This window comes from Pinus tabuliformis, chromosome 9, assembly GCF_031772625.1.
Source record: "Pinus tabuliformis cultivar Carrire ecotype Pingquan chromosome 9, CPIR1, whole genome shotgun sequence".
NCBI classification, from domain to species: Eukaryota; Viridiplantae; Streptophyta; class Pinopsida; order Pinales; family Pinaceae; genus Pinus; species Pinus tabuliformis.
The window spans coordinates 7620167-7634285 of NC_142307.1; the positions used below are offsets into that span (position 1 = coordinate 7620167).

A 14119-nucleotide genomic window follows, 5' to 3' on the forward strand; every position below is an offset into this window, starting at 1 on the left:
AATAACCAACACAACCAATAAAGCTATGTACCTATGTGGGTGTTTTGGGTATCGGAAAATGCAGTATTACCTTTATCTTAGCTGGGTGCATCTGGATTCCTGCAGTCAAAAGCAAGTGTCCCAGGACTATTCCTTCCTTCATCATGATATGGCATTTTTCCATACTTAAATAGACATGCGCCTGCTTGCATCTTTCAAGAAATTTTTCTAGGTTCCCCAACGCCTCTTCGAATGAATCCCCATATGCAGTGAAATCATCCATATAAATCTCAACACTGTCATCCATCAGATTAGAGAAAATCCCCAAAATTGCCCTCTAGAATGTTGCAAGGGCATTATAGAGACCAAATGGGAGGACCCGGTATGTGAACGTTCCGCAAGGGCATGTGAAAGTGGTATTATCCTGATCTTCAGGAGCTATCTGGATCTGGTTGCACCCACTAAATCCGTCCAGGAAGGAGAAAAACTTCTTCCCAGCCAACGTATCCAAGACTTGGTCAATGAATGGTAACAAAAAATGGTCTTTCTGTGTTGCCTTATTTAATTCTCTGTAATCCATGCATATCTACCATTTACCATTTTTCTTAGGGACCATTACCAATGGGGAAACCCATTGGCTATCTGAAATGGGGTAGATAAATCCCACGTCCAGCAGCTTTTGAAGCTCTTCCTTGACAATGTTTTTCAGAGCAGGGTTCATTCTCCTCTGGGGTTGCCTCACAGGACAACAGTCCTCCTTAATGTATATATGATGGGTACATAGATTAGCAGGAATCCCCTTCATATCTGAGTAGTCCTAGGCGAAGGCTTCTTTGTGTTTCCGAAGAACATCCAAAAGTTGTTTCTTCTAGGACTCTGACAGATCTGGATTGGTATTCAGGGTTTTTCCTGGTTGTATTTCCATGGAAATACTATCATGGGGCACAATTTTAGGTAGCTCATCAAATCCATCTACTGTTCCAATACTTTCCTGCGTCTCACAGCTCAAGACAAACTCCAAGATTTGTTGTTTTAAATATGAAACAGAATAGGGATCACTAATAAAAGTAGTAATTGTGTCATCTTCCGTTTTTGTTTTCAGCTAGAGGGTCTGTCCAATAGTAAGAATTGGTCTTAATTCCTCATTTTCTGATTCAAACTCTTTCCTAGGTAGATATTTCTTGTGACTTGTTGGTTTTGTTGATGGGTTAGGTTCTACGGGAGGATATAACACTATAGTGTTTTGTCCATTTGAAATGACCATATGTCCAAACCAACACCCAATATAAGCATTTGTGGTTGCTAGCCACGGTCTTCCCAGAATCAAATGATGGCCTCCAGCTGGAGATTGCATTTGTAGTACTAGGAAGTCCACAGGGTAGTGCCAAGAATCAACTGAAATTGTGATATATTCTAACTTTCCTACCGGTTTCACTGTAGATCAATCTACCAGCTCTAACACTATAGGTGTATGTTTCAAGTTACGAAGACCTAGTGCATGCATAATTTCAGCAGTGATGACATTTATGGCAGCACCCAAGTCTACCAGTACATTTGGAATTCTACCCCATTAATTTGCACGGTTAAAATTGGGTTCCCGATATCCCTATACTTTATAGGCATGAACCTTCCCATCATAAAATCTGATTGCTTCTCCATTACATGAATGGTGAGTGGGTCTCTTGATTTCTTTTTAGGCTTCTTAGCACAATATTCCCTAAGAGTTTTTTCATATATAGGTACATCCCTCATAGCTTGCAGTAGGGGAATTAGCTTGCAGCAGGGGAATTTTGACAAATAAATTTTGTAACTCCCCTAACAAGTCAAACTCAACTTGAGGGATTTGTTTACTCAAAGCCAACCTTTCTGGATAAGGCGGTTCAGCTTGGTGTTTTTGAGTAACTATCGGTTAAGGAGGTCTATGATTTTTGTTGACTTAGTTTGATTCCTCTTCAACCATTTCTGGTTCCTTTTCCTCACTGTCAATTTGTTCAATGATAACTGGTGAGGGTTGAGCATCTACTGTCCGCCCAGATCGTAAATTCATCTCATAGAATTTTGCGGTAGAGATGTTGTATGAAGGTAGGTTGAGGGTGTCAGCTTGCTGAGCCCCTTTATTGTTAGGATTTGGATTGGGTTGGATGGGAAGTTGGGGACGAATAGGCCAATTACCAGGAGGCACATTAGAGGGTAACTAGAGTTACTATTGTGGAATTGACTGGGGAAACTGCCCAGGAGGAGAAGGTCCCTGCTAGTTTGGAGCCCACGAGGAACTCGAACTAGCTTGAGGAGCCCACTGCTGCCAAGGTGGAAGCTGGTATTGGGGCCACATGGGCGGATAAGGCATGGACTGGGGACCCATATTAAAATTACTAAAATATTGAGATGGATCCGGAAACATACCTTGATTTCCCATTGACGGCCGAGGTTTCCATGGCTTTTTAGGTCCCATAAAGTACAGCTACTCCATCTCTTCGCCTATCCCTTGAAAAATTACTTTCAGTCCTCGCAAGGATGGGCATGAACTTGTTTCATGATTCAACTCACAGATTTCATACTCCTCTATAGAGTTTAATGGGCATTCCCTCTATGTGTGTTTCTTCCTGCACGTTGGGCAAAATACAGCCATAGTTCTTTCCAATTCTAGTTGTTTCTGTTTTACTTGCAGCGTGTCTATTTGTTCAAACAAGGTACTTAGGATATCAGTCCTCAGGCTGTCCAGCAGATTTCTGATTTCTACTTTTGTGAAACCTCCACCAAATACTTTTGTTAATTGAATCCCCTGTTTATTCCTTGCAACTCCCCTTGAGCACTGGATGCACAATTCGTAGATGGTGTCAAAGTTCTCCTTTGATATATCTCCCTTTCCGACTATATTTAACAATTCCAAAGAGTCCTCTCGAAAGGCCCAGAGAAGGATACTTTTCAAAATTTCCTTATCCAGGTCAAAGTGACCTGATCTTTGCTATGTGTATTTAAAGTGTTCCATAGTGTCTTCCATATTTTCGTCCTCTTTCTGTGTAAACTTGAAAAATTCTTCCTTAATATCCGGTGATTTACAGTAATCCTGGTACTTCTCCAAGAAAGCATTTTTCATCTCCTCCCATGTTGTGATAGTCCTTCCCCCAAAACCCATAAACCACTGCAGGGTTGTCCCTTTTAGCGTAGTAGGGAAGATTTTCAATTTCTAAGCATCCGTTATATAATCATATCCCCGATACATAATGTCAAATTCAAACAAAATGTGTCAGGGTCTTCTGAAGTAAGCCCATGGAAGCTGGGTAAACTTGTTAAATAAATGGGCTTTGTTGGTGTGCTAGTCCCAAGATCCCCAATTGGGAAGTCAATAGTAGAGGTTGTAGGTGCCATGAATATCCTCCAATACTCACTGGGGATTTTGGCAGGCTCTGCAGGAAGGGCTCTTATCACAGGGGTTTGAGTTGCCTTAACAGCGCTCCCTCTATCCTTTGGTGATAGAAATGTCCCTACAAATTCTTCCTTCCTGTCACAGTGGCTTGACCCTTCAGACCTCCTCTCTGCAACTTCTTCTTCCCTACTGGGATGGACCGTTTCCTTGGATGTTTTACTTGCAACTTCTTCTTCTGTTACGAGCAATGGTACCCCTTTATCAAGTGTACTGTTGCTTGTCTCTCCGGCTGCTGGAAGGGTCTATTGTATCGAATCAGCAAGGGGTGCTATGGACAACACTGGTTGATCTACAGATTGTCCCTCAGATCTTGTCTGCGCACCTGGCCTCACGGTTACATGGGAAGACACCTCTGATTCAGCTTTTACAATGATTTGCTAGATATAAGTATTCCTTCCCAAGTCTTGTCCTCCCTTCTTTGGGGCTCTTCCTCTGCCCCCTTATTTGGCTCTCTGTTCATACAAATTGATATGATGAAAGGTGCTAATACCCAAGGCTTGGAGTAGGGTTTCAAAAGACTATTCGCTCCCCAGGATGAGAGATCACGTTGAAAGGAAAATAGCTAACAGAAAAGAAAACAGGAACCTAGGGTTCAGGGCCTGGAGCAAGGCATCAAAGGACTCCTCCCTCCCCAGGACAAGAAGCCAAACAAGAAAATAACACACATGCAAGAAAACCTAACACTTCAAGACCTAAAGTAGGGTGCCAAAGGACCCCTCCCTCCCCAGGGCGAGAGATTGGGTTTCTCAAAACCAAAACAATAAAGATTCTGGAAAAATCTAAGCTCAGGGCCTGGATCAGGGTGTCAAAGGACTCTTCCCTCCCCGAACAAGAGATCAGCACTAATAAAAATAGGAAAACAATGAAAGCAAAAAACAAAAGAAATACTTATGCTTAGGACCTGGAGTAGAGTGAGAAAGCCCGTTCTCTCCCCAGGACGAGAGATTGACCCTCTGGTTGATATAGATCGTGTCTTGCACCTTGTAAGCCTCCCCGACAATGGTGCCAAAATTTTGATGTCCAGGTATGAAAAAATTATTCACCCACTTTTCTACATTAACTTATCAATCTGGGTGCATATTCTTTTCAAGGTAACATGCAAGGTATATGCAGGGGCAAGGTTACAATTTGTCATCAACCAAGGGTTCACAATTACAAAACGAAAGCATTGTTGTAATAAGGATGAAAACTAAACTGCAAAACTTAAAAAATCATTCACAGTAATCTAAAGAAATCTATAACAACAATCAAGAAATACACGCAACAATGAACAACACACATAACAGGAAAACACACAACACCTGATCAGAAGAGTGGGCCCAACTCTCTGATCAGGGTTGCGTTACTCACAGCGAAAGATAGAACAACAAAAAGGGTTGTATTTTATTAATTTGGAAAATGTTGTTATAATACAGATCAGGGTCTGGCCAACCCCTCGTATAGGAATGACCCATCTTTTATACAGTACAAAGGGGAATAACATCTCTCCCCAAAACTTGGCAACTATATGCCCAAAGGTATATATTAGTTCAACAAAACACCAGCATCGAGAGAGCAACAAAAATTATCCAAAATGGGTTGAGAACAACTGCAAATTGATTATGTTGTTTCATCGTGGTCGATCAGCTGCTGTGAATCGTAGAACTGTTGCGATATGCCATGAAGTCAACACCTGTGCTCCAGAATCTACAGTCATAACATGTTTTAGTGGTTCACATAGGCAAAACCCTCATGACTCTACTTCATTAATTAAATATTCCAAGAGACGAAGAAAGGGGAAGTACCTCATAGTTTTAGCATAGTAAATGTATGTGAATGAATACAAAAAGGATGAAAAGAGGAGTGGAAATGCAGGAAAAAGATAGGTTGATTTGGTGCCCAACACCATCTTCACTCATTTTCCAGCTGCTACTGGAACAGAGCTCCAACCCCCTGATCTTATCACCAGCCACTACTGGAGGGAAGCTTTGAATTCCTCACTGAAGGCTTCAACCCTCAGTATCCTCCAGGGACCACATTTTGTAAATTTTCAAACTGGATACTCCTGGTACACAAAAACACAATATGAAGGCCATGTTTCATCAAATTTTCACACTGGACCCATTAGTAACATTAAAGCTCAAAATCAATCACCACTGCTATATATCCAACAAATACATCTGTATCAACCAATCATTGAAACCTAATCATCAATCTCTAATATAACTAAATCCAAACCATCAATATTTGAATCAACCATAACTAAATCAATCAATCACTGAAACCTATGACACACTGAATTAAACAATCATTGAACCTCTAACACAACTAAATCAACCATGCATTCAAACCTTAATCAAAATTCAACCAATCAACTAGAACAGATAGATCACTGTAACTAGTACACATATCTGAACCCAGAACACTGCATCAACAACCAGAACCAACTATAACCTCAAACATCATTTGTCAGAATGTATATGCTACTTCAATGAAGCTAACCGGTGTGTATACACTACCTCTTTTAACAAAACCTGCATATACCTCCAAAATTACTAAATCATAAAAACTTTTGAATCAAGTCTCTACCAACCAGTGATATTTTGATTATCTACTGTCAAATTACAGAGATCTAGACAGTCAACAACAAATATCACCCTTCTCACTTAATCAATCAATCAATCAGACTCATGTCCTTATGCATTCAATTCTATTTTCAGATCTAAGTATGCATCATTGACAAACAAAAGTAAAACATCAACACTGATTAGATAGATCAAGCATCTCCGAACAACAAGATTTTGTTTTGAACACGCTACATGGAATTTCCGAACCAATGTGTATACGCACCTTCACCAAGGCGAACCAATGTACAGATATGCAAATAAAAACTTACAACTTTGTAGTTATTCCAGTCTTCAGATATACCCATATCATAGCATTTAAAGCAAAAAAAAATTGCTAGCACTCAAATCTAGCCTATCCATTATCAAATCTCATAATGATAAGCCATTATGATCATGTTCCATCATTAGATCTCATCCATCATCAAACACTCAGGTGCATACTTAGTCCAGATCAAGAAAAGCATCAGAAACCCATAACATGCATAATTTATTTTGATCTAACACTTCATAAGATATTCATTACTTGTGCTCCTATCCCTTTATTCTTCTCCTCCTTATATAGTTTTAGCCTTTCTCAATACCTGGGACCAAAACAACACTTAGAACCTGTGGTATTCTTAGACAGGATTAAATAACCATTACTCCATTCAATATTGTGGGCTAATACCATGGTATTGACCCTTGGTATTCTTTCACCTTAATTTCCTTAATTTTTCATCCCATACGTGTGTTTCCTCTTGTGAAAGTGTGTGCATACATATATGCTCTTTTGTACAGTGAGCCTGTAACACATATTTCATTGAAATTGGAAATTTTTTATTACAAAGACGTCACTTAGATTGAGTATTATGGTTATTTTGAAATTCTAGATCCACTATTTAATTCCAAATTTAATGAAATATTTGTTCTATGTGTATACACTCTTTTTCTACTATGAACCTGCGTATACAACTTAACGTACCTGAAAACATCCTTTTTCTTCAACTTCTTGATTCTGATTTGTAGTCCTTTGTTCCAACATCTTGTTCTTCCATACCATTTCCCAGTTACCTTTGAATTGACATGTTATAATGCGATTTGCCATCATACATCACTTCTGAACTGATTTCTCTGAACTTCCCTGTATTTTGTCACAACTGCCATGCATTCTGTCACATCCTGTTTATACTTTTATCAATTAGTTCATTCATCAAATATCAAGGACAACACACACTAACAATCTCCCTGTTAGCACTTAGAATGAACCTTAAGGCTGAGAAGAGGCAATTTTGAGGTAACCACAGACCAAGCTTTCGATCCGGCATGTAGCCCTACTAGACCAAAGAGGGCTCTCTCTTTGCCAACAAAACATGGCTGTGATAACTAAATCTTAGGCTAGCTATGAAGTACGGGGATTTGATTGAAAATTGTGGGTCGAAAATAGCAAGAGAAGTGATCATTGGGCTATGGAATCGAGGCTAGTTTTTGCCAGAAAACTTGGGGCAAAGTAAGTGCAATGTTTAGCTGGATAAAATATTTCAAATGCGAGAAGAATAGGGGAGAAATCCCACTGCCCTGCAGGCATCAATCAGGGGGTGGATCTACAGTAGAAATGATAGAAGACAGAGAAACACAGGGTTACTCAACAGATCATCTAACAGAGGATGGATTTTGTAAAGACAACCACTACATTTAACAACAAAACCATTGTGAAAGGAGCATCGTGTGCAGATGGATTCCTAACACGTCTCTTAGATAATGCTGTAACAAGAAATAGTAGAAAAAAACAAAATATGTAAGTGAATCTACAGGAAAAACATATTGAACATTAAACACCATTTGGATCCTAGATCTAAAGGGCAGAAACTGCTTTATTAAAACAATATTCAAGAAAAACTTTACACAGTTCCAAGCAGCCTCTCTCTACTGCAAAAATCAAACCTCTACATCTTCAAAAATCACCCTATATATATCCTATTACATATTAAATCAAAACTAAATATGTGATTCCGTCCTGTAAAATAAATTAAATTATAACTAAATAATCTAATTAAATCTCATCAAAAAGAAGAGCAATTGGTTTGCTGCCACAAGTCGAATTGTCTGCTGAAGTTTGTTTGGAACCATCACTGGAAATCTAGAATGTTTTAACAACTGTTGATTTCAAGCCTACAAACTCTGCCACCTGTCCTTTGGAATATTTGAACGCTTCCATCTGTCCCCTTCAAAAACTCAGCGCTACCAATTTCATGGCTAAGACACTTGCCATCTGTAATATGTGTTCATTTGTCGGACTGCATGGATGGGGTGGTTGTAACCATCAATCAAATGGTTGGTGTTTGATGAGCGGTGAGCGATGAGAATTTACAGTGATTTGTTTAACACTCTTCCAGATGAAATATTTGGTAGAACCATCTTTTGTAGTGTAGGCGATGTATATATACAGGTCCACCATATGAAACCTTTTATTTGCACAAATTTTCTTCCAAACGACAAGGTCATCGCTATAAGTACAAAATGACATGTATATAGGGGCAGTAGTTTCAAACTAAAAACTAGATGCTCATTGACTGCACCTTCACTTCAATCATTTGATCATCTTGAATCTTGATCCTAGCTGGGTAGAGTATCCCAAGAAATTTGTCAATGCCCTCTACATGATGTCCTTGAGGAACTGAAGCTGAGTTTTGTCAAGGAACACTATCATGATTCAAATTTGCACCCACAACCATGGGTCTTGCACTGTCAGTCTACATCTCAATCTCACTCTGACCATTCCCATTACAATTGGTTACTCCATTGTGATTTATCTCATTAGTGGATCTGCCAGTGTAGCTACCTTGACAAATGGCCTAATGATTATCTTCACTTGAGCATACAGTGCTCCAATCACCACTTCTTACAATTGACTCATCAGTCACCATACCAAGCCTTCCTTTCCTCTTCGCTTCTTTTCCCCACCCTTCAATTTTTTTTTCTGATTCTGTTTGGTATCAACACTGCCTTGTAATATGTCCCCATCTGAGTGGCAAGTGCATAAAGTGGTAAGGTACTATAGCTACAAAGGAATTGTCTAGAGAATCCTAATATCAGATGTATGTAGACATGCAGATGTTGACGCAGAAAAAAAGAGTCATAACCAAACTACCAAAAGAAACATGTCACCCAGACCAAGATTCTGTTTCTGCTCAAGAAATTTGACATGCCAACTTGTACCAGTGTTGATTGTCACCTAATTGTTAATTCCTTCATAATATCTATGATCTCTTACATTGTAATGGGTTTCATAGGATGTCTTTGGCACGCTATAATCGCTCTTGCTCATGGAAATGATTCTCGCAGATGATGGGTGATGCCTCCCAATGCTGAGTCCTACGCGCAACGCCATAGTCTAGAAGTGCAGCGCTACTTCTGAACGTGCAACGCCACCTCCTTAGATTGGCTTGGCTTGATCTTGTGTGTTGTGGTTACATGGGAGCTGAGCTGGATAAACTTTAAAAGCCATCTGATTTGAATAAATATCATAACATGAGATATAAAGAGGTCCAATTTTAGAACCCAACCTAAAGTTGGGTCGTTTAATTTCACTACACTCAGCATCTGGCAATTGAAAACCAATTTTCCACTTCCCAACTTTCTTCAAACTAACATTTGGCATTTTGATGTCCAACCCCTATCACTTTCCAATGCCGGGTGTCTCTCCTTGATGTAACCTTGGGGATGGCCCTATGCACAACACTCTTTGAATATGACTATACGCGCAGTGCCAAAGGGCTATGCGCAGTGCTCACGGTTTTTTTAAAGCCACCAAACATTCATCCAAAAAATAGCTACTGTGTCTGTATAATGGAGACAGCCAGAATATTTCTTGGCGGATTTAATGAATTCCATTGAGACTAAAGCATACGACATATCAGCATGCTATATTCTGAGGGAGAAAAAGTGAAATGAAAGGTAGCAAAACCATATGACCACAATTCTGATTCCTCCCAACACTCACTTCATACAAATTTACACCTTTAACACAAATGAATAAAACAAGGCATCTTGATTTGAAATGTTTCTATAATGTGGTGTATTTCTTCTTGCAGGCAATCATTGAGCAATGAATCAAAAGTTATACGCTCACCAACCACCGCCAAACTTGCAAATACTACCTTTGTTAATGAAATACCACAGAAGGCAAGAGAGTATTGAACACCTGAAGAAGCATTGAATTATTCAACCCACATCCCCATGCTAACATCTTCCATCTTAAAAAGCCCCATAGTGTGATTAGCATGTTGCGATGCAACAAAAATCGCTACATCAGTTGAAATGATATATCCTGGTCCATTTTCATAAGTGGGGTACTCTTCTTCCGGCCATTCCTCATATGTTACAACCCATTTTCCAACACAGAGTGGCCTGTGGAAAAGATTAAGGTTACCCATATACAAGCCATGTAAAAGGGGAATTCTTTTGATTTCCTTTAATACAGTATCCACTCTCAAGAAGGTATCATCATCACTTTTCATAACGTATTTTGCAGAAATATTTGGAACCCCATATTCACAAATTGCAATAGTCTTCATCACTACAAGTTCATAATGGTCCATAAATAACATCTCCATAAAAATATGCTTCATTCTTTAGCTGCACATTGACCTCCTTCCTTTCTTTCAAGGCAACAAAGAAACAGGCCACAACTTTTGATGATCTAATCAATTGAGATTGCATCCATGTCTTCCTCACAACCATGCACTCTGCAAAGTGATTACTTGTAGAAAGGACCCCAATGAGGAGATCTATGGGACCCTCTGGCAAAGGGGGAGCTTTCCATTTGTTTGACATGTCAAGTATTCTTTGAGTTGAGAAGCTTGGAAGAGATGTAGGTAAGGATGACAACAAAGACTGAATGAACATCTATGTCACCATTTATCGATAAGCCAGTTGCATCAGTGCCAATCTTGTTGGAACAAATTGTTGTCGAGTCATAAATGTTGGAATAGTTGAACCTCCCCAAGATTCATACCTATAAATATCCAAGTAATTCTTCTCTAGAACCATGAGACCAGAAACTGTAAACCTTTCACCAACAATATCATTGTCAGCAATGCACAGTGCCCTCTGCACAAATTCATGGATATCTCTTTCAATCAAAGCAGAGAAACGAGCTCGCCATATGTTGAGATGAGGATTAGCGGCACGGAAATAGACCTCAAATGCTATGCTATTTTATTCTCTAACACAATCCAGCCACAAAACTAGCCACTGGCATCTCCTAGCTTCCTCTAGATCATTAAATACATCAACTACTGCACTGGGAGATCTTTGAGTCAATCATTCATTTGGTCATATCTTCTGATCTGAGAGCCGGTTTTGGGAGTGTGATATACCGTTGGAAAGATTTTTTCGAGTTGCTTCTGATGAACATGCTTATGACATGTTTTGCACTAAAGATCGTGTGTAGAAAATCTCTAAAAACCAAACATAGTAAAAGCCCACTTTGATCCCTGGTGACAGGCTGTGAAGACTGGAACTAACATTGGCCTTATTGGGGATGGCAGCTCCTTGGAGGTGTCAAGAACACCATAGACCAAGTGCCTCATCCATTGGGCAATACAGTCACAAACAACTGCAAACCTGAACAACTTATACCAACAAAAAAAACACACCTACTGTAACCTGTACATAAATGAATACCGAAAGCTGAAATGCTGCCTCAGGCAGCTTATTTATTCATAAATCTACCCTACTCTGATGAAAAATTGATAGATCAAGTAATGTTGTAATGCCATACAAAGCAAGCAAGTAACAATGACAAGGATGTTGCTTGGAAGTGCTTGAACCAGGACACAACTGGAAATGCTGACAACCATACATGCACAAAATGAGTCTGGTTGTGTAAAAGACAATTTGGTTTTTCATTCAAAATGAAAAAAAATTTCCATGTATGCTGCAACAGGATCGAAGAAACCAAACCATGTCTATTACCCTAACTCCCCAACACAGGCCTCCAACTGCAAACTGTCAATGCAAATATCCATGGGCAGCGTTACCTTCCCTTCCTTCTGCTGAAAAAGGTCCCCAAAAAATGGAACTTAATAGTCCAGAAACTGGGATTGTACTTGGGTCTCCAATTCAGTTAGATCTTCTTCAATTTTGAGGGCAAACTCTTGCAAAAAATTGAGCTTACCTTCATGGCTAAATTGATAGGATTTTAGTTAAGAAGAAAGAGATGAAGCAAAGTTATCATCTACCTCATTATCTGTGCACATGTCTTCCCATTCTCTAAAGCCTTGAATAGAGGGCACCTCTATTTTGAATTCTTCCTCTTTCTCCATCCATGTTTCAAGAAAGATACGCCAAAAATCTACAAATGACTTAATAGATATGATAGGAAAACCTTCAATCCATCTTCTACATTTTCCTTGAAACGAATCAAAGAACAATCTGATGAAGACATCTTCCTTTTTTACTCTAAGAATTTTCACAAATGTTTTAAAATTTTCTATATGTTCAAAAGTCAAAGTCAAATCTTCCCCATTGAATTTAGGGCCATTGCTCAAAATATATGCATCCTTCGGTAATTGATTAGGAAAACCATGAAGATTAGAAAAATCGATACATGAATACCTTGAACAAATAGAAGCAACATCTGAGTCCTTCATTTAGCCAGTGGAGCCACCATCAATACTTTGAAACTCGGGATTTCGAATAGTGGAGTCATCAGACAGATGTTTCAGCCTTCATATATGTCTGACTGCTATCCACCATCAACAATCAGATCTGCAACTTGAACAATCTTTCCCAGAAAAGATTTCTCATCTCATCCCTGTTATAGACATTTTTGTGCCTTACAGCATTGAGCATGAAATGTCCATAATCTAAGGGATCCAAAGTCCCTAAACATGTTGTTCCTACCCCTAGAGGAACAAGGCTAACAAACCACAGCAATTCACAGAAGTTCTCCACCAGAAACTGCTCAAAAACAAGTCAATTCAGGATCAATTCAGTGACTCCACTAGCTGTCTGCGCTGAATGTCAAAGCCAACACTGGCTACCTGCGCTGAATGTCAAAGCCAACACTGGCTACCTGCGCTGAGCGAGAGTTGACATGTGGCAAGTTCATTTCACAAGGTGTCAAAACCTAGGAAGCTTCCAAAATCTTCCTCAATGACACTTGCCTCAGGGAATTCGACTGGTGATGAGTAAGAGGTTCCAAATCTCCAAGTGGAAGCAAGAACCTCCAAGTGGAATCAAGAATTGACAGAGGGAGAGGACACTAGTCAGATCTCAAGCTGACTCATCCTCTCTCCAAACATCTATATATGGATCTCTCCTCCATGAGATCTAGGGGCTGGAATTTTGTGACTGCAAAGAATTGCTGTTGGTTTGAGATCAGAATCATTGGGTGCTTAATGCTTTGAAGGGAGGTGAAGATAGGAATTCCATTTGCTGGGAAGGAGATGCTGGATTGGAGCCTTCTTGGTTGTATCTCTTCCTGAACCTTGTTATTCATCAATAAAGCTATCTTGGTTTCTCCTATATACTGATGTATCTTTGATGTATGATTGCATTAGTATGTTTAGTTTACTTCTAATCCTGAACTAGTTATGAATATGAATCTATGTCTTGTGTAGTGTTCTTCTCTTGTAATCTTGTAGAGACCTGTTGAAGCTGGGCGAGCGAGAAGGCAAGTAGCTGGGAACTCTCAAAGAGAAGAGAAACTGGATCGAGGGACAAACGGAAGACAACGGTTAGTCCATCCATCTCTCTTTATTCTAATTCATAAAGGAAGAATACTAGAATAGCTGTCTCTGTTTGTTGCTAAGGCACTGTCACACCTTAGGTGGATAGGATCGTCCTGCATAGGCATTTTTCCCCACAACAAATTGGCGACTCCACTGGGGAGATCTGTTTAGTCATTTTATTTGTGTTTCTATCATTGTTTGCTTCATAGACTCAACAGCAACAATCGAACTGCTTCTGCTACTCTCAGATGCAAAGTAGACAGTTGCTGCCTTGATCCAATCACTGGATTTGTCTATGATCTGAACAATGGACTCACAAATGATTTGATGATCCTTTGTGATAGATCTTAGTACCCCCTCAAAGCATCCCTTTGATTACACCTTGCTTGTTG

The 14119-nt window shown here is 39.5% G+C and overlaps 1 pseudogene; it reads right to left on the minus strand.

Annotated features, from left to right (window-relative positions):
- Positions 1 to 10010: 10010 nt before the first annotated feature.
- Positions 10011 to 12175, minus strand: LOC149146850 (hydroxyproline O-galactosyltransferase GALT6 pseudogene; annotated as a pseudogene).
- Positions 12176 to 14119: the final 1944 nt, after the last annotated feature.